Source organism: Aotus nancymaae, unplaced genomic scaffold (assembly GCF_030222135.1).
Source record: "Aotus nancymaae isolate 86718 unplaced genomic scaffold, 86718_ANA_hifiasm-v0.15.2.pri h1tg000007l, whole genome shotgun sequence".
In the NCBI taxonomy this organism is placed as follows: domain Eukaryota; kingdom Metazoa; phylum Chordata; class Mammalia; order Primates; family Aotidae; genus Aotus; species Aotus nancymaae.
The window spans coordinates 2930597-2953333 of record NW_026988418.1 but is presented as its reverse complement, the minus strand read 5'-3'; the positions used below and the strand labels follow the sequence as shown (position 1 = coordinate 2953333).

General features: G+C 45.6%; 1 long non-coding RNA gene across 2 annotated transcripts in view; it reads left to right on the top strand.

The window, feature by feature from the left end:
• Window positions 1-219: 219 nt before the first annotated feature.
• The window catches only part of LOC110568557 (uncharacterized), a 36417-nt gene continuing 13899 nt past the window's right edge, over window positions 220-22737 (top strand). For both annotated transcript variants that reach the window (XR_010341169.1, XR_010341168.1), the window contains exons 1-6: window positions 220-660; window positions 7755-7897; window positions 9039-9094; window positions 9297-9418; window positions 11118-11233; window positions 16304-16482. This is a non-coding gene — a long non-coding RNA (uncharacterized LOC110568557). The remainder of the gene's footprint in view (window positions 661-7754; window positions 7898-9038; window positions 9095-9296; window positions 9419-11117; window positions 11234-16303; window positions 16483-22737) is intronic.

Genomic DNA, 22737 nt, shown 5'->3' with positions numbered 1-22737 from the left:
TCCTTCCTGGAACTTTTGTGGTCCTTCTGTAGGGCCCCACCCAGGCAGTTCTTAGAATGTTCATCCCTCTTGGTAGGCTCCTTTTCCTTAAGATCTGGTGTCACCTTAAGAGATCCAAATATGTCCTTACTTCCTGACAGCCCCTTCTTCCCTTAATACGATGCCGGATGGGGCGGGGGCACGATGTGGGCTTCCGGCGGAAGTGCTGAAAGCAAGATGGCGGCCGCCGAAAGGGTCCCATATGCTGGCGTGGAGCGAGCTGGGGTCCTCACGGGCAGTGCCAAGATTGAGCCGGGAGTGGGCAGAGTGGAAAGGGTGCAGACCCGTCGCCCCACGCGTCCTGGGCCAGGTCTCCTGTAGGGCTTCACGCTCTCGACCTGTGATTGGTGCCCGCTAGCGCTGCCCAGATCCCTTTTCCCTACCCCTTCCAACCCTGGACCCAGAGCGGTGGTTGCAATCTGTTACCGTGACCTCAACCCTCATTCCATTTCGTTCTACAAACTCCATTACCTCTGGCCCATTAGAGGAAGGAGGTCCCAGAATAGCTGGGAAATTACGAGAATAGTCTCACTGTGCGGGTTGGTGAATGCTGTGATGCGGTTGTATGATGGACGGTGATGTTGAAAGCCAGATTGGGGAATGACTTCCCCATCCGGAGAGGTGAGGGTAAACTTCGGGATGCTCTGAGTCCAGAGATGGATTTGAAACATGCAAAGTTAACCAAGCAGTTCAGATGGGAGTTAGGCTGTTGCCTGAATGGAGACAAGCAGCAAGAGCCAAAACCAAGAGTTTGGCGCTTGGGGGCAAATAGTTTGGCATTGGAGACAAGGGGAAAAGAGGCAAGAGGGTGGGACCTAGATTATGAAGATCTTATATGCCATACTAAGAAATGCAGATTTTTTTCCGTTGGCCATTGGACTGCTTTTGAGGAATACCAACCAGAAGAGTCATGTAATCATATTTGTATTTTCTTGGGATAATGGAGGAGAGAGAACAAGAAGGCGATCGCTTTCAGGAAATTGTCACCATACCCAGGGACAAAATGTAGGTCAGAAGAGGGTTGGAGAGACGAGTGTACCAGACAAGTGATTTTGTTAGACCCAGAAGAGTATTGGGACCCCATCCTTCCTTCCTTCCCTGTGTTCATGTTAACAAGGTATTGGAGCAGCTGCATCAAAAGTGTGGAGACATTGATTCAGAATGCTCTTGGTGTCTTCAGAGGGAGTGAGGACAGAGTTCTTTGTGCTGCTTTTATTCCAGTTGGAAATATCACAGATATTCTGATTCTACTGTATTACAAAACAGGTAACACTGAAAAGTACCTCTTATGTCAGATTCCCAATGCCAGGAAAAGAACTTAGGAAAAAATTTTAAGTCATGTGCCTTCTGTGTATGGCTGGTATATAATGAAGTTCAGGGAGGTATCTCTTTAGGTCAATATAATGGTGATCTTGGAGATAGAAAAGGAAGGTTCTGAGGATGATGGTGTAGCTATGGGTTGAAATTTACAAAAATTAATCTGTTGGATTTGAGGGTAGACTTTCTAAGTTGGAACCATTTGGGGGCTTTGATTTCTGATCATTTAATATAAAAAGTGTATAGTAAGAATCAGTAGGAGGATAGTTTTAGAAAAAAAAATTTTTTTTTTGAGACAGAGGCTCGTTCTGTCACCAGGCTGGAATGCAGTGGCGCGATCTCTGCTCACTGCAACCTCCGCCTCCCGGGTTTAAGTGATATGATTCTTCTGCCTCAGCCTCCCGAGAAGCTGGGACTACAGGCATGCACCACCATGCCTAGCTAATTTTTGTATTTTTAGTAAGACGGGGTTTCACCATGTTGGCCAGGTTGGTGTCAATCTCTTAACTTCATGATCTGCCCACCTCGGCCTCCCAAAGTGCTGGGATTACAGGTGTGAGCCACTGCACCCAGTTTTAGAGAAAAATATTTAAGATTTGGCTCTTGTTTCACATCACCTACTGAGTAGGTATACCCTACCTTACTTGTGCACCTGTACTCACTTCTTGGCGGCTGTGCTGTTAAATAGCAGAGGGTAGCAGGGAAGCCTAGCCTCAGCAGTGCAGCCTTGGCCTCTCTGCTTACTTGGTTAAGTTTTTCTTCAATTGGTATCACAGTTGCAGTGCAAGTTTCTATTTGATCTTTTTTTATTTTCTAGGTTAGGAATTTTAGACTCTGCTCTGCTACTAACTTTCTGTGTGGAAACAAACTCACTGAAACTTCAGTTCTTCAAATCTTTTTTTATTTTTTCTTTTTTTGAGACAGAGTCTCACTCTGTCACCCAGGCTAGAGTGCAGTGGTGTGATCTCAGGTCACTGCAACCTCTGCCTCCCGGGTTCAAGCGATTCTCCTGCCTCAGCCTCCCAAGTAGCTGGAACTACAGGCATGTGACACCATGCCCGGCTAATTTATTATTTTTTTTTAGTAGAGATGGGGTTTCACTATGTTGACCAGGCTGGTCTCGAACTCCTGACCTCATGATCCACCTGCCTCTGCTTCCCAAAGTGCTGGGATTACAGGCATGAGCCACTGTGCCTGGCTTTTTTTTTTTTTTTTTTTTTGAGACGGAGTCTCACTCTGTCACCCAGGCTGGAGTGCAATAGTATGGTCTCAGCTCACTGCAACCTCCACCTCCTGGGTTCAAGTGATTTTCCTGCCTCAGCTTCCTCAGTAGCTAGGACTACAAATGCATGCCACTGGCTAATTTTTTTATTTTTAGTAGAGACGGGTTTTCACTGTGTTGGCCAGGCTAGTCTCGAATTCCTGACCTTGTGATCCGCCCATCTTGGTCTTCCAAAGTGCTGGGATTACAGGCATAAGCCACCGAGCCCGGCCCCGATTTTTGTTGTTTTTTTTTAGAGATGGGATCTTGCTCTGTTACCTAGGCTGGAGTGCAGTGTCATTGATCATAGCTCAAGTGGTCTTCCTGCCTCAGCCTCCCAAAGTGCTATGATTATAGGTGTGAGCCACCGCACCCAGCCTCTTCATATCTTAAATCAAATAAGCATAGCGTTAGGAGCCCTTCTATCCCTGAGTTTTATAAAGTAGTAATTCCTACTGCTCTTAGTCTCCCCCAGCTAAAATACTTTTTCCTGGGGACAAAGACTATGATGCTTCCTTCTTTTGTAGTCACCTGACTGAATGATAAGATTAATGCTCTATACACAATTAAAGCTCAATTGGAATTAATGACTGTTAGGTAAACAACTTCCATTTCTGTAAGTTTTATAAACAAAGGTCATTAAACTACTTGGAAGGCAACTTCAGATTTACATTCTGTAGTGGTGCAACTGAATTTTATTTTATTTTAATTTGAGATGGAATCTTGCTCTGTCACCAGGCTGGAGTGCAATGGCGCGATCTTGGCTCACTGCAGCCTCTGCCTCTTGGGTTCAAGTGAGTCTCTTGCCTCAGCCTCTCCAGTAGCTAGGAGTACAGGCATGTGCTACTATGCCTGGCTAATTTTTGTATTTTTAGTAGAGACAGAGTTTTACCATGTTTGCTAGGCTGATCTCGAACTCTTGACCTCAGGTGATCTGCCTGCCTTGGCCTCCCAAAGTGTTGGGATTACAGGTATGAGCCACCGCACCAGGTCTGAATTTTGCAAAGTTTAAAATTGGTTCATTGTTTAGCTATATTTATTTAAAATGAAATGACTTATTTCTGGATGCATTGCTGAATAAACCAAGAAAAATCTAAAAATTTGATTTTCATTTTGTAAATGACATCTGGATATGTCATGCTTCCTCCTATTGCTCACATATTAACAAACCCATTTCTGCTTTTGCAGAAAAGCACCAAGGATTCTCTTTTGTTGAATTTGAGTTGGCAGCAGTATGAAGTTTTCCTTTTAACGTTTGCCTAGTGTCACTCTTGTCATTGATTACAAATGGTGTCAGTCTGTTTGGATGGATGTGGTAGTTTCCTTGGGCTGTCATAACAAATTACCACAAACTTGGGTGGCTTACAACAACAGAAATTTATTATCTCACAGCTCTGGAGACTAGAAGTCCAAAATCAAGGTGTTGGCAGGGCCATGCCCCCTCTGAAGGCTCTAAGGAAGACTCATGCCTTGCCTTCCTGGCTTCTAGTGGCTCCTCACAATTCCTTGGCTTGTAGTATCACTTTAGTCTCTGCCTCTGTCTTCACATGGCTTTCTTTCTTGTACATGTTTCTCTCTGTCTTCTGCTCTTATAAAGATACTAGTCTTGGGAGACAGAGGCGGGTGGATCACCTGAGGTCAGGAGTTCAAGACCAGCCTGACCAACATGGAAAAACCCCGTCTCTACTAAAAATACACACAAAAAAATTAGCTGGGCATGGTGGTGCATGCCTGTAATCCCAGCTACTCAGGAGGCTGAGGCAGGAGAATCACTTGAACCCTGGAGGCAGAGGTTGCGGTGAGCCAAGATTGCGCCGTTGTACTCCAGCCTGGGCAATGAAACTCCGTCTCAAAAAAATAATAATAAATAAAAAATATGCCAGTCATTGGATTTAGGGTCCATAAAAATTCAGTATGACCTTAGCTTAACTAATTACATCTGAAGACTCTACTTCTTTTGAGACAAGGTCTTGCTTTGTCCAAGCTGAAGTGCAGTGGTGTGATTATAGTTCACTGCTGCCTCAAACTCGTGGGCTCAAATGCTCCTGCTGCCTCAGCCTCCCAAGTAGCTAGGACTATAGGTGCACACCACCATGCCTGCCTAGTTTTTTAAATTTTTGTAGAGATGGGGGTTTCACTATATTGCCCAGGCTCATCTTCAGCTCCTAGCGTCAAAGCATCCTCCCGCCTCAGCTTCCCAAAGCTTTGGGATTCTGAGGTTTAGGCAGACGTGAATTTTGGACGATGCTATTCAACCCACTATAAGTGGCTCAGTAGTGGCTTTTGCAGAGAAACGAGAAGTTCTGGTTGAAGGATGGCCCACCAGGCCTGGCTTAGAGTTCCCTTCCTGTATTCAGAGTATAGAAGACAGGACTTGCAGAGGCCTGAGCCCTTTGGCCTGACATTGCTTTTTTCTGTTTTACTGTGTGTGTTCTCTCTCTTCATCACCTGGGCACACATCCGTACACCACCAGCTCTAACAGGCAATACACTCTTAGTAAAATACAGTCTAGGCAAGTAAGAGGGGAAATTGTGTCTTTTTTTGTGCTACTGAGTTATTATTTGAACATGTAAGAAGAGTCGAACTATAGGCATGAACTTTTTCCTTGAATATTTTTGGCAGGATATTGCTGCAGCTGTCAACAATGTGGTATGGCTGAGAATCTTTGTTTTTTACTGAAGCTGTTATTTGGTGATACTTTTTGGTGTAGGGAATGTGCCTTTTGTGTTTCCAGTTTCCATAGTTTCTTTTCTTTTTTTTTTTTTTAAATATATATAGTTCTTCATTAAACCAAAAACAACAGTTTCCATAGTTTCAAAGTTCTGTAGCAAGCACAGGTCATCATTATTTGAAATAATTCACTATGAACTGGCTACTTATAAAATTAATTCCTTTTTTTTTTTTTTTTGAGACTGAGTCTCACTGTATCACTCGGGCTGGAGTTCAATGGCGTGATCTCGGCTCACTGCAACCTCTGCCTCCCAGGTTCAAGCTATTCTCCTGCCTTAGTCTCCCACGTAGCTGAGATTACAGGTACCCGCCACCACACCCGGCTAATTTTTGTATTTTTACTAGAGATGGGGCTTCACCATGTTGGCCAGGCTGGTCTTGAACTCCTGACCTCAAGTGATCTGCCTGCCTCAGCCTCCCAAAGTTCTGGGATTACAGAAAATTTAATTCTTAACCAGACATCCTTCTCATTTCACACTTGTGTAAGTACCAACCACCTTTGTTGGCCAATCTCTTCTTGACTGTTTTGCAGAGGCCAGCAAACTCCAGCCTGTGGGCCAAATCATCCCACAGTCTGGTTTTGGTATTTTAAATTTTATTTTATTTTTATTTTTGACACAGTCTTGCTGTATTAATCAGACTGAAGTGGAGTGCAGTAGCATGATCTTGACTCACTACAACCTCCACCTCCCTGACTCAAGCAATCCTCCCACTTCTGCTTCCCAGGTAGCTAGGACTACAGGGATGTGCTTCCATGCCTCGCTAGTTTTAGTATTTGTTTGTTTGTTTGTTTTGAGACGGAGTCTCACTCTGTTGCCCAGGCAGGAGTACAGTGGCACGATCTCAGCTCATGCAACCTCTGCCTCCTGGGTTCAAGCAATTCTCCTGCCTCAGCCTCCCGAGTAGCTGGGATTACAGGCACATACCACCATGCCCAGCTAATCTTTGTATTCTTAGTAGAGACGGGGGTTTCACCATGTTGGTCCGGCTGGGCTCGAACTCCTGACCTTATGATCCACCTGCCTCGGCCTCCCAAAGTGCTGGGATTACAGGCGTGAGCCACCTCACCCAGCCAATCCATCTTTGTTTCTAAGAACAAAGGACATAGCTGTAATTATAACCTCAGTCTTACTAAATTAAGGAATCTTTTTTCATAGAACTTTTAGTTCTCATGAAAAGGCCCAAAACAAACTTGTTTTGAAGTACCAGTTGTTTTTGGCTAATGAAATATTTCTACACTTCATTCCACGTTCTTTGTTACGCCTTCATCAAACATGCCCCTCAGCAGTCAACAATAGCATTTTTTCTCCAGTCCAAAGCCGATCTTGACTTTCTAAGGTAGACTCAGGTACTTGGTAACTGCATTCACCCTTATAATTTTAGAGAGTCCTGAACTCAAATCCAAAGATCTTGCCAGCACAGACCTTCCTGTTTGTTGATATTGAAGGAAGTGCATGGTAGCTCCAGGGCATTCTAGTGGTTAGCTTTGTGCTTAGCCTGCTTATGGGGTGCAGGCTCCTGGGCTTTGAATCACAAGCAGGTCTCAGACTCCTGGGAAGTAAATGGAAGACTGTCAGGTATTCTTTCAATGTAACAGGTTTAAGCTGCTGAGTTGTATTTCAGTCTTTTCAGAATGAATCTGAGCTCTTTGGGTGGATAATTTGTGTCATTTTGGCCAAACCAATGAGAGTTAAGGAAGGCTCTTCCAGACCAGGTGAGTGGGAACAACTCACAGATTCCCTGTCATATCCACAGCTTTGGCCTTGGCTGCCTTTTTTTTTTTGGATAGAGTCTTACTCTGTCGCTCAGGCTAGAGTGCAGTGGTGCGATCACAGCTCACTGCAACCCCTGCCTTCCAGGTTCAATTGAGTCTTATGCCTCAGCCTCCCAAGTAGCTGGGATTACAGGCATGCACCACCACACCCAGCTCATTTTTGTATTGTTAGTAGAGACAGGGTTTCACCATGTTGGCCAGACTGGTCTCTGATCCACCTCCCTTACTTCCTCTTGTAGTGATTGATGGTATGAACACAAGTAGAGTGGTTTATAATGAGTTTGAGATTCTTAGTAAAGGTGGAGGCACTGCCCCATGTGAAAGACTAGCTTTTGGACATAGTCACAACTATGCCCTGTCAGCCTTGACACAGGCTGGGACATTCCTTTTGTCTTGATTTAGTTCCTCCTCCTTACTCTTATTCACTTCTGTTAAGAGCTGGACTTAAGGCCTGACATTTCCCAGTGACAACTTTTCTTGTCTTGTTCTAAGAGGGAACTTCTGACTATGAAAGCCTACCTAGTGAGCCCACTTGTTGGCTAAAGCAGTGAACTGGACATAGCTAATTAGCTATTGGCTGATGGCTTGAATTTCTTAACATTCATTTGATTCCTTCCTTTCAATTTGGTCAGATGAAGACTGGGTGGAGAAGTTTTCTGGGAAGAAGATGAAAAGAAAGATGGTTCAGAACCTCCTAAAGCGGAAAGCCAAGAGGTGAGAATGAAAGTTCATGCTTCCAGAGGAGCGGCTGCTGCTTTCCACCCGGGGAACTGAGGTCAGTGGTGTTGGGTGAATTGAAAGGAGAAGTTTTGGGTTTCTTATCTAGGTGAGAAGTACCTTATGTGGGCTCAGGTATTTGTAATTGCTGCTGAGCGAGGCGAATATCTGAGATGAGAAAGGGTGGTGAGTACTCCCCATCACCAGCATCCACTGTCCTAGTCTTTGGCAGCAGGCTTACTGTCTTCCTGTTCCTGCCCTGATTGCAGGGGGGCAGAATCATGTAGAGGCCCCTTCCCCTCAGTCAATATGCAGGCACAAGGCTCTACCCGCCCTCTGTACTTGTTCCTGCTTCTCCATTAGACCATCCTGACTGTTGCTTCCCAGGATAACTTAGGGGCTACTCCTCCTCTGTCCACCCTTGAGCAGTGATATTTCCTTGAATTCCTTTCTTAGCCTTCAGCTCCTCTCTCCACATTATCCTTATGCCATGCCAGCCACTTCTGTCACCTAAGGTTATAACGATCATTCATTGTCCAGATGATATTCTGATCTCTATCCCTAGCCCTGACCTTTCACCTGTTTCTGTCTGGATGTCTTATAGGCACCATAAATAAAGCATATTCCAAACGAGTTTCATCACCTTTCACTCTAGTCTTCCTTTATGCCCAATCTTGGTTCACTTTGCTGTCTTCAACATAGTCACACCCAAACCAGATTCCCCAGTCCCAGCTTTGACCCCTCACTATATTTCATACTTAATGCATTGCCATACCCTGCTAATTTTATCTTTTAAATCTTGCATTTCTCCTCTCCAGTTTTTTTCTGCCGCTATTGTCTTGGCTGAGGCCTTATCCTCTCTCCTGTGAGTAATTGGAGTAACTTCCTAACTGGTCTACCTGCCCCAGGCCTGCTCTCCTCCTGTCCTTAGCAGCCAGAGGGAGCTTTCTGAAGGGCTGATCTGACTATACCACTCTCCTCATTTATAGGATTGACTCCAGCCTCCATCAAAAGGGATGGAAGGCCTCTCTAAGTTCTGACCCCTGCTCATCTCTCCACATTTTATCCCCATTTTTTATTCTAGGAAACAAGTTTGTAGATAACCTGTAAATCTCTGTGTTTTGATGTAAGTCATTCCTCTGCCTGCAGTGTCCTTTCCAACTTATTTTGTGTGGCTGATGCCTGCTCATTTCTCGTAGCTTAGCCCATTTACTGCCTTCTCCAGGAAGCTTTTCTGAATCCTGCAGTGAGTGAGGTAAGTATCACTCTGGGCTCCCATGGCCTCTGGGTTCCTCTGGCACCCTCTGTCCTGGCATTATATTGAAATGTAATTATATAGAAATGTGACTGGATTATATTGAAATTACTTATTTAACAAATGTCTAAATATTGCTTACTCTGTGCCAGGCACTGTTCTAAGTGCTCTACTAATATTTTATTTATTTATTTATTTTGAGATGGAGTTTCATTCTTGTTGCCCAGGCTGGAGTGCAATGGCACAATCTTGACTCACCGCAACCTCCGCCTCCCAGGTTCAAGCGATTCTCTTGCCTCAGCCTCCTGAGTAGCTGGAACACAGGCATGTGCCACCATGCCCAGCTAATTTTGTATATTTAGTAGAGACGGGGTCTCTCCATGTTGGTCAGGCTGGTCTCAAACTCCCGACCTCAGGTGATCCGCTCGCCTAGGCCTCCCAAAGTGCTGGATTTATAGGCATGAGCTAATGCCAGGCCAATAAGTACTATTGTTATCCCTAGTTCTAGATGAGGAAGCTCTGGGGCACAGTGAGGTCAGTACCTTGTCCAGTGTTACACAGTTCATAAGTGGTGGAGCGGAGGTCTGAACTAAGGCTGTAGGGCTCCAGGATCTGTGTGCCTCTTACATTGTGGATATCCCTCCCCCAGTGGCTAGTCAGTTCCTCAAGGGCAGGGGCCATATCTGTCTAACCGCCTATCTATTTATTTTTTATTTTTATTTATTTATTTTTTTTGAGACGGAGTTTCACTCTTGATACCCAGGCTGGAGTGCAATGGCGCGATCTCGGCTCACCGCAACCTCCGCCTCCTGGGTTCAGGCAATTCTCCTGCCTCAGCCTCCTGAGTAGCTGGGATTACAGGCACGCGCCACCGTGCCCAGCTAATTTTTTGTATTAGTAGAGACGGGGTTTCACCATGTTGACCAGGATGGTCTCGATCTCTTGACCTCGTGATCCACCCGCCTCGGCCTCCCAAAGTGCTGGGATTACAGGCTTGAGCCACCGCGCCTGGCCCCTATCTATTTATTTTTTATTTTTTGAGTCAGGGTCTTGCTCTGTTGCCTAGGCTGGAGTGCAGTGGTGCCATCACAGTTCACTGCAGCCTTGACTTCCCAGGCTCAAGTGATCCTTCTGCTCTAGCCTCTCAAGTAGTTGGAAATACAGACACGCCACCATACCCAGCTAAATTTTTCATTTTTTATTTTGTAGAGACAAGGTCTTATTTTGTTGCCCAGATTGATCTCAAAACTCCTGGGCTCAATCATTCCTCTTGCCTGGGCCTCCCAAAGTGCTGGGATTATAGAGTGAGCCACCCACCCAACTATATCTATTTATTTAAGAATCCCAGTACTTGGCCTGATAGCTCAATACCTGTATGTTGAACTATTAATTCAAACTACAAGGCGGTCGAAAACAATAGTTTTCTCTACCTCACAAATGGGAGGGTTTGTATTGAATGTTATATTTATCCTCTAGTCAGTCTTATCTTGGAGCACAAAGCAAAATGACCCAGCCTCCTCCACTATCTTCTGAGCACTTAGGCCTGAGCAAGAGGGCTGCCCCCTTGCTTTTATGTAGCCAGCCTGCATATGTGCAGGGCCAAGCATAGTGGGAGGAGGTGGTAGGACATGGATGGCTTCGTTTAATTGGAAGACAGGGGGTAGATTGGAACTGGCATTCGAAGATTTGAGAGTTGTTGATCCTGGGCCAGAAAAGTGCTGTTCTGTGACTGTGGGGCAGGAGGAGGAAACTGATACTTCTGAGGGTGAGCCTGATGAGATAACATACTCATGTGTGGGGCTCAGGTTAGCCAGTGCTGAGGTCTCCTCTCTCTGGGCATCCAGCTGGTGCTACAGCCGGGGCTCCTGCCTCCTGCAGCCCTGTCAGGCCCAAGGCCTTCCCTGTCAGCACTTGTTCCAGCCTGCTCACTGGAGTTGTGTTCTGGGTGGGTGTGTAGAATACTCACGCTCCTATCTGGGGTGTCAGGTTGCTCTCTGTAACTAGCAATTTCTTTTGCACCTAGGGAGAGCCTGCCGCTAAAAAGGCCCTGTCAAATCTTCAGGTGTACATGGATTGGGAACAAGCTGGCCGGCCTCATCCAGATGCTCCTGCATTCTGACGTCATGCCCTTGACAGCAGGTGCGCAGGGCGCTGGGGTGAGGACGGTGGTGGCTGAGCAGGTTGGAGAGGAAGCTACCTGGAGTCCTAGGCCCTTAACACTTTTCATCTGAGGCATCTCATATCCCAGCATCTAGTAACAAATGAGGCACAGCAGGCATTTTTGAAGCTCTATAAAGGCTTAAAGCCATTAGAAAGAGTAGGTAACTAAAAGTTATAAATAGTTTTATCCTCTGGTTTTATTGTTTTTTTTTTTTTGTAATTTTATTTGGATATATTTTCAAACTTACAGATATATAGAATAAGAATTCTATAAGAATATTTCAAGGGGCCAAGTGCAGTGGCTCACACCTGTAATCTCAGCACTTTGGGAGGCCATGCCGGGAGGATCACTTGAGTCCAGGAGTTTGAGATCAGCCTGGGCAACACAGCAAGATGCCATCTCTACAAAAAATACAACATTAGACAGGTATAGTGGCATGTGCCTATAGTTCCAGCTATTTGAGAGGCTGAGACAGGAGGATGGTTGGAGCCCAGGAGGTTGAGGCTGCAGTGAGCCATCATTGCACCACTGCACACCAGTCTGGGCAACAGAGCAAGGCCTTGGCAGAAAAAAATAAATCAAGGGAAAAAAAACAAGGAAATAAAAAATAATATTTAGAGGAGCTCTTATGTATCCTTTACCTACTCATTAATTTCCTTTTTGTGCCCTGTATGCTTTATCATTTTCTTTATGTACATTATACACAGATGCATATATGTATTTTTCCCCTGTTCCACTTGAGAAATTGAAGACCATGCACCTTGACTCCTAAATACTTCAGTATATATTTCCTAAGAACCAGAATATTCCCTGGCATAATAGAGTACAACTATCAAAATTATAAAATGTGACATCGAGTACTTTGATGAGCCATATTCAAAGTTATCACTTGTCCCAATATCGTTCTTTATAGTAATTTTTCTTCCCTGACAAAGATTCCCACGTTGATTTAGTTGTTGAGTCTCTTTAGTCTCCTTCTTTGGTTGTTGAGACGGAGTCTCATATTATCACCCAGGCTGGAGTGCAGTGGCACAATCTCGGCTCACTGCAACCTCTGCCTCCCAGGTTCAAGCGATTCTCCTGCCTCAGCCTCTCGAGTAGCTGAGACTACAGGCGTCCACCACCACACCCAGCTAATTGTATTTTTAGTAGAGATGGGGTTTCACTATATTGGCCAGGCTGGTCTTGAACTCCTGACCTCATGATCCGCCCGCCTTAGCCTCCCAAAGTGCTGGGATTAAAAGGGTGAGCCACTGCACCCGGCCTAGTCTCCTTTTATTAGAAACAGTTTGTTAATTTCATTGCCTTTTTTGATCTTGACATCTTTGAAGAGAATAGGCCAGTTGTGTTTAAGGGTGCTTCTCAGTTTGTATTTGCCTAGTACTTCTTCACGATTAGATTTAGGTTATGTGTTTTGGCAGCAGTAGCACAGAAGCAGTATTGTTAGTACATCGCATGAGGAAGTACATGATGTCAGTTCAGATGTTCGTGATGTTAACTTTGTTGACTTGGTCAAGCAGTTATTTGCCAAGTGTCTTCACTGGAAAAATGCTATTTTTTTTTTCTTTGAGACAGGGTCTAGTTCTGTTGTCCAGGCTGGAGTGCAGTGGTGTGATCACGGCTCACTGCAGCTTCGACTTTCCAGGCTCAAGTGATCCTCCCAGGTCAGCCTCCAACATAGCTGGGACCACAGGCATGCCCCACCGTGCCCAGCCAATTTTTATACAGATGGAGGTTTCACTATTTTGCCCAACTAATTTTTGTATTTTTTTGTAGAGATGGTGGGGTTTTGCCATGTTGTCCAGTCTGATCTTGAACTGGACTCAAATGATTCTCTCACCTCAGTCTCCCAAAATGCTGGGATTACAAACATGAGTGACCACACCCAGCCAGAAAAGTACTCTTTTCAAGAGTATCAATCAAAAGCTAAAATTTTTTCTTCTTACTATTTAGCCCATCTCCCAGAGGTAGTTACTTTTTTGAGACGGAGTTTCGCTCTTGTTACCCAGGCTGGAGTGCAATGGCGCGATCTCAGCTCACCGCAACCTCCGCCTCCTGGGTTCAGGCAATTCTCCTGCCTCAGCCTCCTGAGTAGATGGGATTACAGGCACGTGCCACCATGCCTAGCTAATTTTTTGTATTTTTAGTAGAGACGGGGTTTCACCATGTTGACCAGGATGGTCTCGATCTTTTGACCTCGTGATCCACCTGCCTTGGCCTCCCAAAGTGCTGGGATTACAGGCGTGAGCCACCGCGCCTGGCCCCCAGAGGTAGTTACTATTGACAGTTGTATTTTCCTTTTTTCTTTCTTTTTTTTTTTTTGAGTCAGAGTCTTGCTCTGTCGCCAGGCGCCAGGCTGGAGTGCAGTGGCGCAATCTCAGCTCACTGCAATCTTTGCCTCCCAGGTTCAAGCAATTCTCCTGTCTCAGCCTCCCGAGTAGCTGGGACTACAGGTGCCCGCCACCATGCTCAGCTAATTTTTGTATTTTTTTAGTGGAGACGGGGTTTCACCATGTTGGCCAGGATGGTCTTGATCTCTTGACCTCATGATCCGCCCACCTCGGCCTCTCAAAGTGCTGGGATTACAGGTGTGAGCCATTGTGTCCGGCCATCCCCTTTTTTCTTAAATAGTCATAATGATCTTTTTTACCTATAATATTTTTTGTCTTAATCTATCTTTATAAAATGTTTCTAAGTCATAATTGCATATAGTTTAAAGAAAATTATTCTATAATAAAACATTTTTCTGTTCCCCCTAACATCATTTTTCTGCCCTGCCAGAGGCAACATTCATTTCTTTTAACTATTTTAATTATTTGGGCTTTTATTGCTGTGTCTCTAAAAATATATTACTACTACTTGACTTTTTTCAGTTTTTGGCTGTTTTTGGTTAAGTTTTTTCTGGGAAACATCTGTAGAGATTTGCATGCGGGAAGTTTGTTGGGGAGTGATCTCAGGAACAACTCCTGTAGATGAGGGAAGCAGATTGGGCAGATGGAGTGATAGAACTGCCTGTAGTCACACAGATGCCCCAGCTGATCCCAGGGGGAGTTTTGGACTGTGGATATCCTTTCAGAGTTATCCTGAACTAAGGCCAGGGGATCAGGCCTTTGTGTCCTCCTGTGGACCAGTCACCAATTCTGGCTGATTCCCAGGAGTGGTGTGAACGTTGGTGAGGCAGCTTCCTTTGGCCAAGGGCATTTTCTGGGATGAGTCTCATCCTGGGACTGGTGGTACCCAACACTCCTGGATGCTGAGAGAATTGACGGTCGTGGTCTTGCAGGGGTTCTGATTGGCATACCCCAGCATCCACTGTGCTCCTCCCATTGTATCTCTCAGATCCACTTGCTTCCTATAAGTTCACTTCACTTGAGGTCGGCTCCTTCAGTGTTCTGGTTAATCTCTTTTTCTAGGGAAATTAGAGGAAAGATAGTGGGATGAACTCTGGTCCCCATTGTTGCTGTCGGTCCCAGAACTGCAACTGATACTCATCATCTTCCTCCTCTACTATCTTTTTTTTTTTTTTGAGATGGAGTCTGCTCTTGTCACCCAGGCTGGAGTGCAATGGCGCAATCTTGGCTCACTGCAACCTCTGCCTCCCTGGTTCAAGTGATTCTCCTGCCTCAGCCTCCCAAGTAACTGGGATTACAGGCACCGCTACCATGCCTGGGTAATTTTTGTATTTTTAGTAGAAACGGGGTTTCACCATGTTGGCCAGGCTGGTCTCAAACTCCTGACCTCAGATGATCCACCTGCCTTGGCCTCCCAGAGTGCTGGGATTATAGGCGTGAGCCACCATGCTTGGTCTCCCTCCTCTGTTATCCATTTTAGATGCCTCTCATCCTCACCTCAGCTGGCTCCTCTGCTCATCTAAATGGCTTAGCTGGTGGAGTGACCTAGACCTTTGTCTGTGGGAATTTGAGCTCCTGGTCACTATATACCTTCTCAGGTCATGGCTGACTAGCACAATTGGGCAGGGAGTCCAAATTTTTTTCAGTTGTCCTAAGACCAGTTTATAGAAAGTTCATCTTTGCCCCAGTGATTTAAGATGCCAAGCTTTGTGAAATACTTAGTTCCTTTCTTTATATACATATTTTAATAGAGATAAGGGCTTGCCTCGTTGTCCAGGCTGGTCTCCAACTCCTGTGTTCTGGCAGTCCTCCTGCCTTAGCCTCCCCAAATACTCAGATTACAGATGTGAGCCACCATACCCAACTGAAAGGCTGAATTTCCATACATATCTGGGTCTATTCTGGACTTTCTCTCCTGTTCTCCTAATCTGTTCAATCTGTGTGCCACTTCCACACTTAAGCATTTAGTGTAAATGAAGGTACTATGTGCCTTTTTAGACTTGGGGAGTTGGAGTTTGGGCCCCCACACAGGTGGACTGCAGAAATGTGTCCTCCCTCGGAATCAGGAGGGCGACCTCCTGCCCTCACAGGCTCTCATGGGCTCCAAGCAGGGGCCCTGGGGCTGAGCTGCATGGAGTCACCTTTTGTTGACTGCAATAAAGAAACTGAGGCTGGAGTGCAGTGGCTTGAACGTGGCTCACTGCAGCCTCAACCTCCTGAGATTAAGATAGCCTCCCACCACAGCCTCTCAGTAGCTGGGACTACAGGTGCATGCCACCATGCCCAACTATTTTTTTTTTTTTTTAAGACAGAGTCTGGCTCTGCCACCCAGGCTGGAGTGCAGTAGCATGAACTTGGCTCCCTGCAGCCTCTGCCTCCTGGGTTCAAGCGATTCTCCTGCCTCAGCTTCTCCAGTAGCTGAAATTACAGATGTGCACCACCACACCCAGCTAATTTCTATATTTTTAGTAGAGACGGGGTTTCACCATATTGGCTGGGCTGGTCTCGAACTGACGACCTTAGGTGATCCACCCACCTTGGCCTCCCAAAGTGCTAGGATTATAGGCATGAGCCACCATGCCTGGGACCCAACTAATTATTTTTATTTTTGTAGATATAGTGTGTTACAGAGAGCTGGAGTTTTAATTATCTAGTTAGATATTCTTACCTCAGCACTTTTCCCTTTCTCAACCCCAGAGAATTTTCACTACCTGTGCACCCGTGTAAAGGACTTGGTTTCAAGGGAAGCAGCTTCCACCGCATCATCCCCCAGGTCACGTGCCAGGGCGGTGATTTTAGAAACCACAGCGGCACCAGGGGCAAGTCCATCGACAAGAAATTTGATGAAAACTTTATCTTCAAACACACAGGACCAGGTAGGAACCACTCAGCATGTGGTGACAAGGGAGGCTGGGCGCGGGTGGGCTGGGGGTGCAGGATAGAAGGAAGGATGAGCCGTGGTTCCAGCTGAGAAAGAGGGAGTCTAGAGGAGACCCAGCCACCAGACACAAGAGGACCGTTCAGCCTTGCTAGGGTGGAGTTAGCTCTGGGCTTTGGAAAGCCTTTTTTTTTTTTTGGCTTATTTTAATTCCCATTTGTCTCCTTTTAAAAGAGGAAGAAGCAGAAGAAGCATAGACGCCTGGGTCTGCTCCTACAGTGGTGTCTTGTTATTGTTTTTGTAACTTTTTGCTTTATGTAATATCAAGCTCACAGAAGAGTTACAAGAATAGCACGATGAACCCCATACACCTTTGCTGGCATTCACTCAGATTTACCAGTTGTTTATATCGGTGAATATCATTTCCTGTTTATTCTCCTTCTGTGTATATTTATAGAGAGTGTGTATTTTTTTTTAAAGATGGAGTCTCGCTCTGTCCACCAGGCTGGAGTGCAGTGGTGCGATCTTGGCTCACTGCAACCTCCGACTACCTGGTTCAAGCGATTGTCCTGCCTCAGCCCCCCTAGTAGCTGGAATTACAAGTGCCCACCACCACGCCCAGTTAATTTTTGTATTTGTAATAGAGAAGGGGTGGAACTGTTGGCCAGGATGGTCTCGATCTCCTGACCATCATCTCCTGTAGCCAGGGCTACAGGTGCGTGCCACCATGCCTGGTTGTCTTTTTTTTTTGTAGTTTTAGTAGAGACAGGGTTTCAGTGTGTTAGCCAGGATGATCTTGATCTCCTGACCTAGTGATCTGCCTGCCTCGACCTCCCAAAGTGCTGGGATTACAGGCATGAGCCACCGTGCCCGGCCTGACGGTGCATATTTTTTTAGAGCCATCTGAGAGTAAGTAGGAGTGTTCATGTTCCTCTATCACTAAATACTTCAGCACCTATTTCATGAGAAACAGAATATTTTTAATATTACCAGGACATAGTTATCAAAATCAGAAAACAAACACTGCTTCAATACTATTCTCTCATCTGCAGTGCATATTCAGATTTCCTCATGTGATACCACATCATCCTTTCGGAGGTTTTCGTGGTTGGCATGTGTCCTGGACTCATGGATGCTCCGCCCATCCACCCACGCCACACTGCCCTGTTGCCTCACTCACATCCCACATGCCGTCGCTGGTTGCACTCTTCTTCCTCTTGCCAAGGAGCCCGCTGCCTCTCTCTTGTGCTCCTTTTACCTAGTGCAGAACTCTGTCTGCTGGAGTGGGACCTGGGCCGTCTGGTCCCCTTGAGTTGAGGAGCTCAGGTCTTAAGGGCACCTTAAGCAATGCCCAGTGGTCCTCCCAGATTTCTGGAGGTATTTGTCATCCACGGTCTGAAGGGAAAACACGCCTTTTCTTCACTCCTCAGCCCTCCCACGTTGCCTCATACACTCTGCCTCTCAGCTGATGGTGTCACTTATTTATAGAAACAGTCAGAAGAGAACTAGTCTTCCCATGGCCACATCTCCCCTGGCTGCATCGTTCTCTCCTGCCTGGCCTGCTTGCCTTCCTGTAACAGTGGTGACCTCCCTTTTCTCTGCTTTTGCCCCATGGCGTCCTCGCCTCAGTCTCTTCCCCTGTCTCTTCCTTCTCCCAGTCTCTAAATTTTTGGAGGGACCCAGTGCTCACCATGGCTTTTCTTTATCTGTATTCACTCTTTACCTTAATAGTTCTCACCCTTTTAGCCTAGCACTTGCCTCTTACAGCTCATCTGTGCTGAGATGGAAGTGACGGCTTTACACCCTTCCGTGAGTGCCTAATTTAAAACACGGTATTGGCCGGGTGCGATGGATCACATCTGTAATCTCAGCACTTTGGGTGGCCGAGGTGGGAGGATTGCTTGAGCCTAGGAGTTTGAGACCAGTCTGGACAACATGGCAAGACCCCATCTCTACAAAAAATACAAAAATCAGCCAGGCATGGTGGCGCACACCTGTAGTCCCAGCTACTCGGGAGGCTGAGATGGGAGGATGGCTTAAGCTTGGGAGGCAGAGGTTGCAGTGAGCCAAGATTGTACCATTTGCACTCCAATCTGGGTGACAGAGCAAGACTCTGTCTCAAACAAAAAACCCCACAGTATTATGCCATGGTTGTAATATAAAGGGAAATTAAAGGAAAATAATTTGTAATAACATAATATGCATTTCGTTATTCAAATGCTTTTACACAACTACATGTATAAAATATCTGAACATGTGTACTTCTGCCTAGAGCAGCAATCAGCAGTGTGCACTGATTCAGGTGTGTTGTTTTGGCAGCATCAAAGTCACATAAAGTTTTGATAGTAAAAATCTCTTGGTAAAATTCTGAACAAAAAGAAATGAAGTGTGACAGGATGGGTTGATTTATGAAAAAATTTGATACAAAAAATAATTCTTTGGATTTATATGGAAAATAGAGTTAAGTTCTAGGCTCAGATCATTATAGATTTTTCTTTTCTTTTCTTTCTTTCTTTCTTTTTTTTTTTTGAGACAGAGTCTTGCTCTGTTGCCAGGCACCAGGTGCCAGGCTGTAGTGCATTGGCGCCATCTCCACTCACTGCAACCTCCGCCTCCTGGGTTCAAGCAATTCTCCTGCCTCAGCCTCCCAAGTAGCTGGGACTACAGGCGCGTGCTACCATGTGCGTATTTTTGTATTTTAGTAGAGATAGGCTTTCATCATGTTGGCCAGGATGATCTCAATGTCTTGACCTCATGATCAGCCCACCTAGGCCTCCCAAAGTGCTGGGATTATAGGCGTGAGCCACTGCACCTGGCCATAGATTTTTCTTATTTACATGAATGCCATTTAGGGTTTTTAAAAATCCAGGATTTAGAATAACTCTTCGTTAGGTGGGAGATTGCAGGACATCTAGAGTCCCTCCCTATCCCTTCCTTCTAATGCCAGTAGCACCCTATTACTGACCACCAAAAATAGACTGCAATTTCTACTAGCCCCTAGGGGGCAGTATAACACCACTAAGAACTCATGCCCTGGGCAATCACACTGGGTCCCAGGACTTTCAGTGAAATCACTGAGTAAAGCTTGTCCACATGGGTCTCCATGCTGATGGCTCCCTGAGCTGCAGAATCCTATCCAACTACCTACCTGTCACCTTTGCTGGATATCCCACGAGCATCTCACACTTCACATGTCCAAAATGTGGCCTTGGCCTTCTCCCCCAGACCCTTCCTCCCCCTTTTCCCTGTTTCAATAAATGACTCCACTATCCACTTGGCTGCTTGGTCAGAAACTTGGAAGTCATCGTGGACTCCTGTGTCACCTGCAGGTCATATTTATCTGGTTTCAAGTCATCTCCTGGACCAGCCACTCTTCACCCTTTCCCCTACCACCAAGTCGTCCCGTTTCCAGCCTGGCTTCTTCACCTTCACAGTCTGATCTTCACCCAGCAGACAGAGTGAGTGTTTTGTTTTTTCCCCCAAGATGGAGTCCTGCTCTGTTACCCAGGCTGGAGTGCAGTGGCAAAATCTCAGCTCACTGCAACCTCCACCTTCTGGGTTCAAGCAGTTCTCCTGCCTTAGCCTCCTGGGTAGCTGGGATTACAGGCATGTACCACCACGCCCAGCTAATATTTGTATTTTTAGTAGAGACAGGGTTTCACCATGTTGGTCAGGCTGGTCTCGAACTCCTGACCTCATGATCCGCCCACCTCGGTCTCACAAGTATTGGGATTACAGGCGTGAGCCACTGCGCCTGGCCCAGGCTTTTTATTTGTTTGTTTCATTGTTGTTGCTGAGACTGTCTTGCTCTTGTCACCAAGGCTGGAGTGCAGTGGCATGATCTTGGCCACTGAAGCCTCAACCTCCTGGGCTTAAGTCATCTTCCTGCTTCAGCCTCCCAAGTAGCTGGGACTACAGGTATATACCACCAGAACTGGCTACTTTTATATTTTTTGTTGAGACAGGATCTTTCTTTCTTTCTTTTTTTTTTTTTTTTGAGACGGAGTCTTGCTCTGTCGCCAGGCTGGAGTGCAGTGGCATGATCTCTGCTCACTGCAACCTCCGCCTCCCAGGTTTAAGTGATGTGATTCTTCTGCCTCAGCCTCCCAAGTAACTGAGACCACAGGCATGCACCACCACGCCCAGCTAATTTTTGTATTTTTAGTAGAGACAGGGTTTCACCATGTGAGCCAGGATGCTCTCCATCTCTTGACCTCGTGATCTGCCCGCCTTGGCGTCCCAAAGTGCTGGGATTACAGGTGTGAGCCACTGTGCCCGGCCGAGATGAGATCTGTGTTGCCCAGGCTGGTCTTGTATTCCTGGGCTCAAGGGATCCTCCTGCCTTGGCCTGCCAAAGTGCTGGGATTACAGGCATGAGCCATGGCGTCTGGCCCTAGGCCTTTTAGATTGAACTTAGACCATCACCTCCTTCAGAAAGCCTTCATGATAAATGTTTGTATGAATGTCTCTTTTTCACAAACACTTAGGTGACTCTATTCTCCCATTCTATGCACACATGTCTCTGTCACTGGGCTTTGCCATTTTGTAGCATAATTATCTTTTTTTAAAACAGCTTTAGTAGAATTTTACATACCATCCAGTTTACCCATTTAAAGTACACATTTTAATGGTTTTTAATGTATTCACAGAGTTGTGCAGCCATCACCACAAATAATTTTAGAACATTTCATCACCCCAAAAGGGAACTTTATACTCTTTAGCAGTTGCTCCCTATCCTGTTGGCCCCCTGCCCTGGGAAACCCCAATTTACTTTTTGTCTCTGTGGATTTTCCTGTTCTAGGCATTTAATATAAATGGAATCATACAATATATAGGCTTTCGTGAGTGTCTTCTTTCATTTAGCATGATGTTTTCAGGGTTCATCCATGATGTAGCATGTATCAGCCCGTCATTCCTTTTTATTGCTAATTAATATCCACTGTCTGCATATACCCCACATTTGTTTATCCATTCATAAGCTGATGGGTTGTTTCTACTTTTTGGCTATTATGAATAATGCCGCTATGAACATTCATATACAGTTTTTTGTTTTTGAGATGGAGTCTTGCTCTGTTGCCCAGGCTGGAGTGCAGTGGTATGATCTTGGCTCACTACAACCGCCACCTCCCAGGTTCAAGCGATTCTCCTGCTTCAGCCTCCTGAGGAGCTGAGATTACAGGCATACGCCACCACACCCAGCTAATTTTTTTTGTAGTTTTAGTAGAGACAGGGTTTCACTATGTTGGTCAGACTGGTCTTGAGCTCCTGACCTCTCATGATCTGCCTACTTCGGCCTCCCAAAGTGCTGGGATTACAGGTGTGGAAGCACCTCGCCCAGCTACATACAAATTTCTGTGTAGACATATGTTTTCATTCTCTTTGATAGAGCCATAGAATTGGAAATGCTGGTTATATAACTCTATTTTTTTTTTTTAAGACTGAGTCTCACTCTAGAGTGCAGTGGCATGAACTCAGCTCACTGCAACCACCACCTCCCCAGTTCAAGCAATTCTCCTGTCTCAGCCTCTCTAGTAGCTGGGATTAGAGGCATGTGCCACCACACCTGGCTATTTTTTGCATTTTTAATAGAGATGGAGTTTCGCCAGGATGGCCAGGGTGGTCTTGAACTCCTAGCCTCAGGTGATCCACCCAAAGTGCTAAGATTATAGGCATGAGCCACTGTGTCTGGCTGATAACTATTTTTAACGTTTTGAGAAACAACCAGACTGTTTGAAGTGGCTGTACCATTTTGCATTCTTAATGGCATTGTATGATGTTTCTGATTCCTCTATATCCTTACCAAGACTTGTGATTATCCTTATCCTTCTTTTTTTATTAGACCTATATTAGTGATGTGAAGTAATATCTCATTGTGGTTTTGATTGGCGTTTCTCTGCAGTTAATGATGTTGAGCATCTTTTCATGTGTTTATTGGCCTTCTGTATATCTTCTTTGGAAAAATGTCTATTCAGATCCTTTACCCATTTTTAATTGGATTATTTATCTTTCCATTATTGAGTAAGAATTCTTTTGTTTTTTGTTTTTTGAGACAGGTTCTCCCTCTGTCACCCAGGCTGGAGTGCAGTGATGCGATCACAGCTCACTGCAGGCTTGACCCCCCTGGGCTCAGGTGATCCTCCTGTCTCAGCCTTTCCCAGAATAGCTGGGACTACAGGTGCGTGCCACCAGGCCCAGTAGTCTCCCTGTGTTGCCCAGGCTTGCCTCAAGTGATCCGCCTGCCTTCACTTCTCAA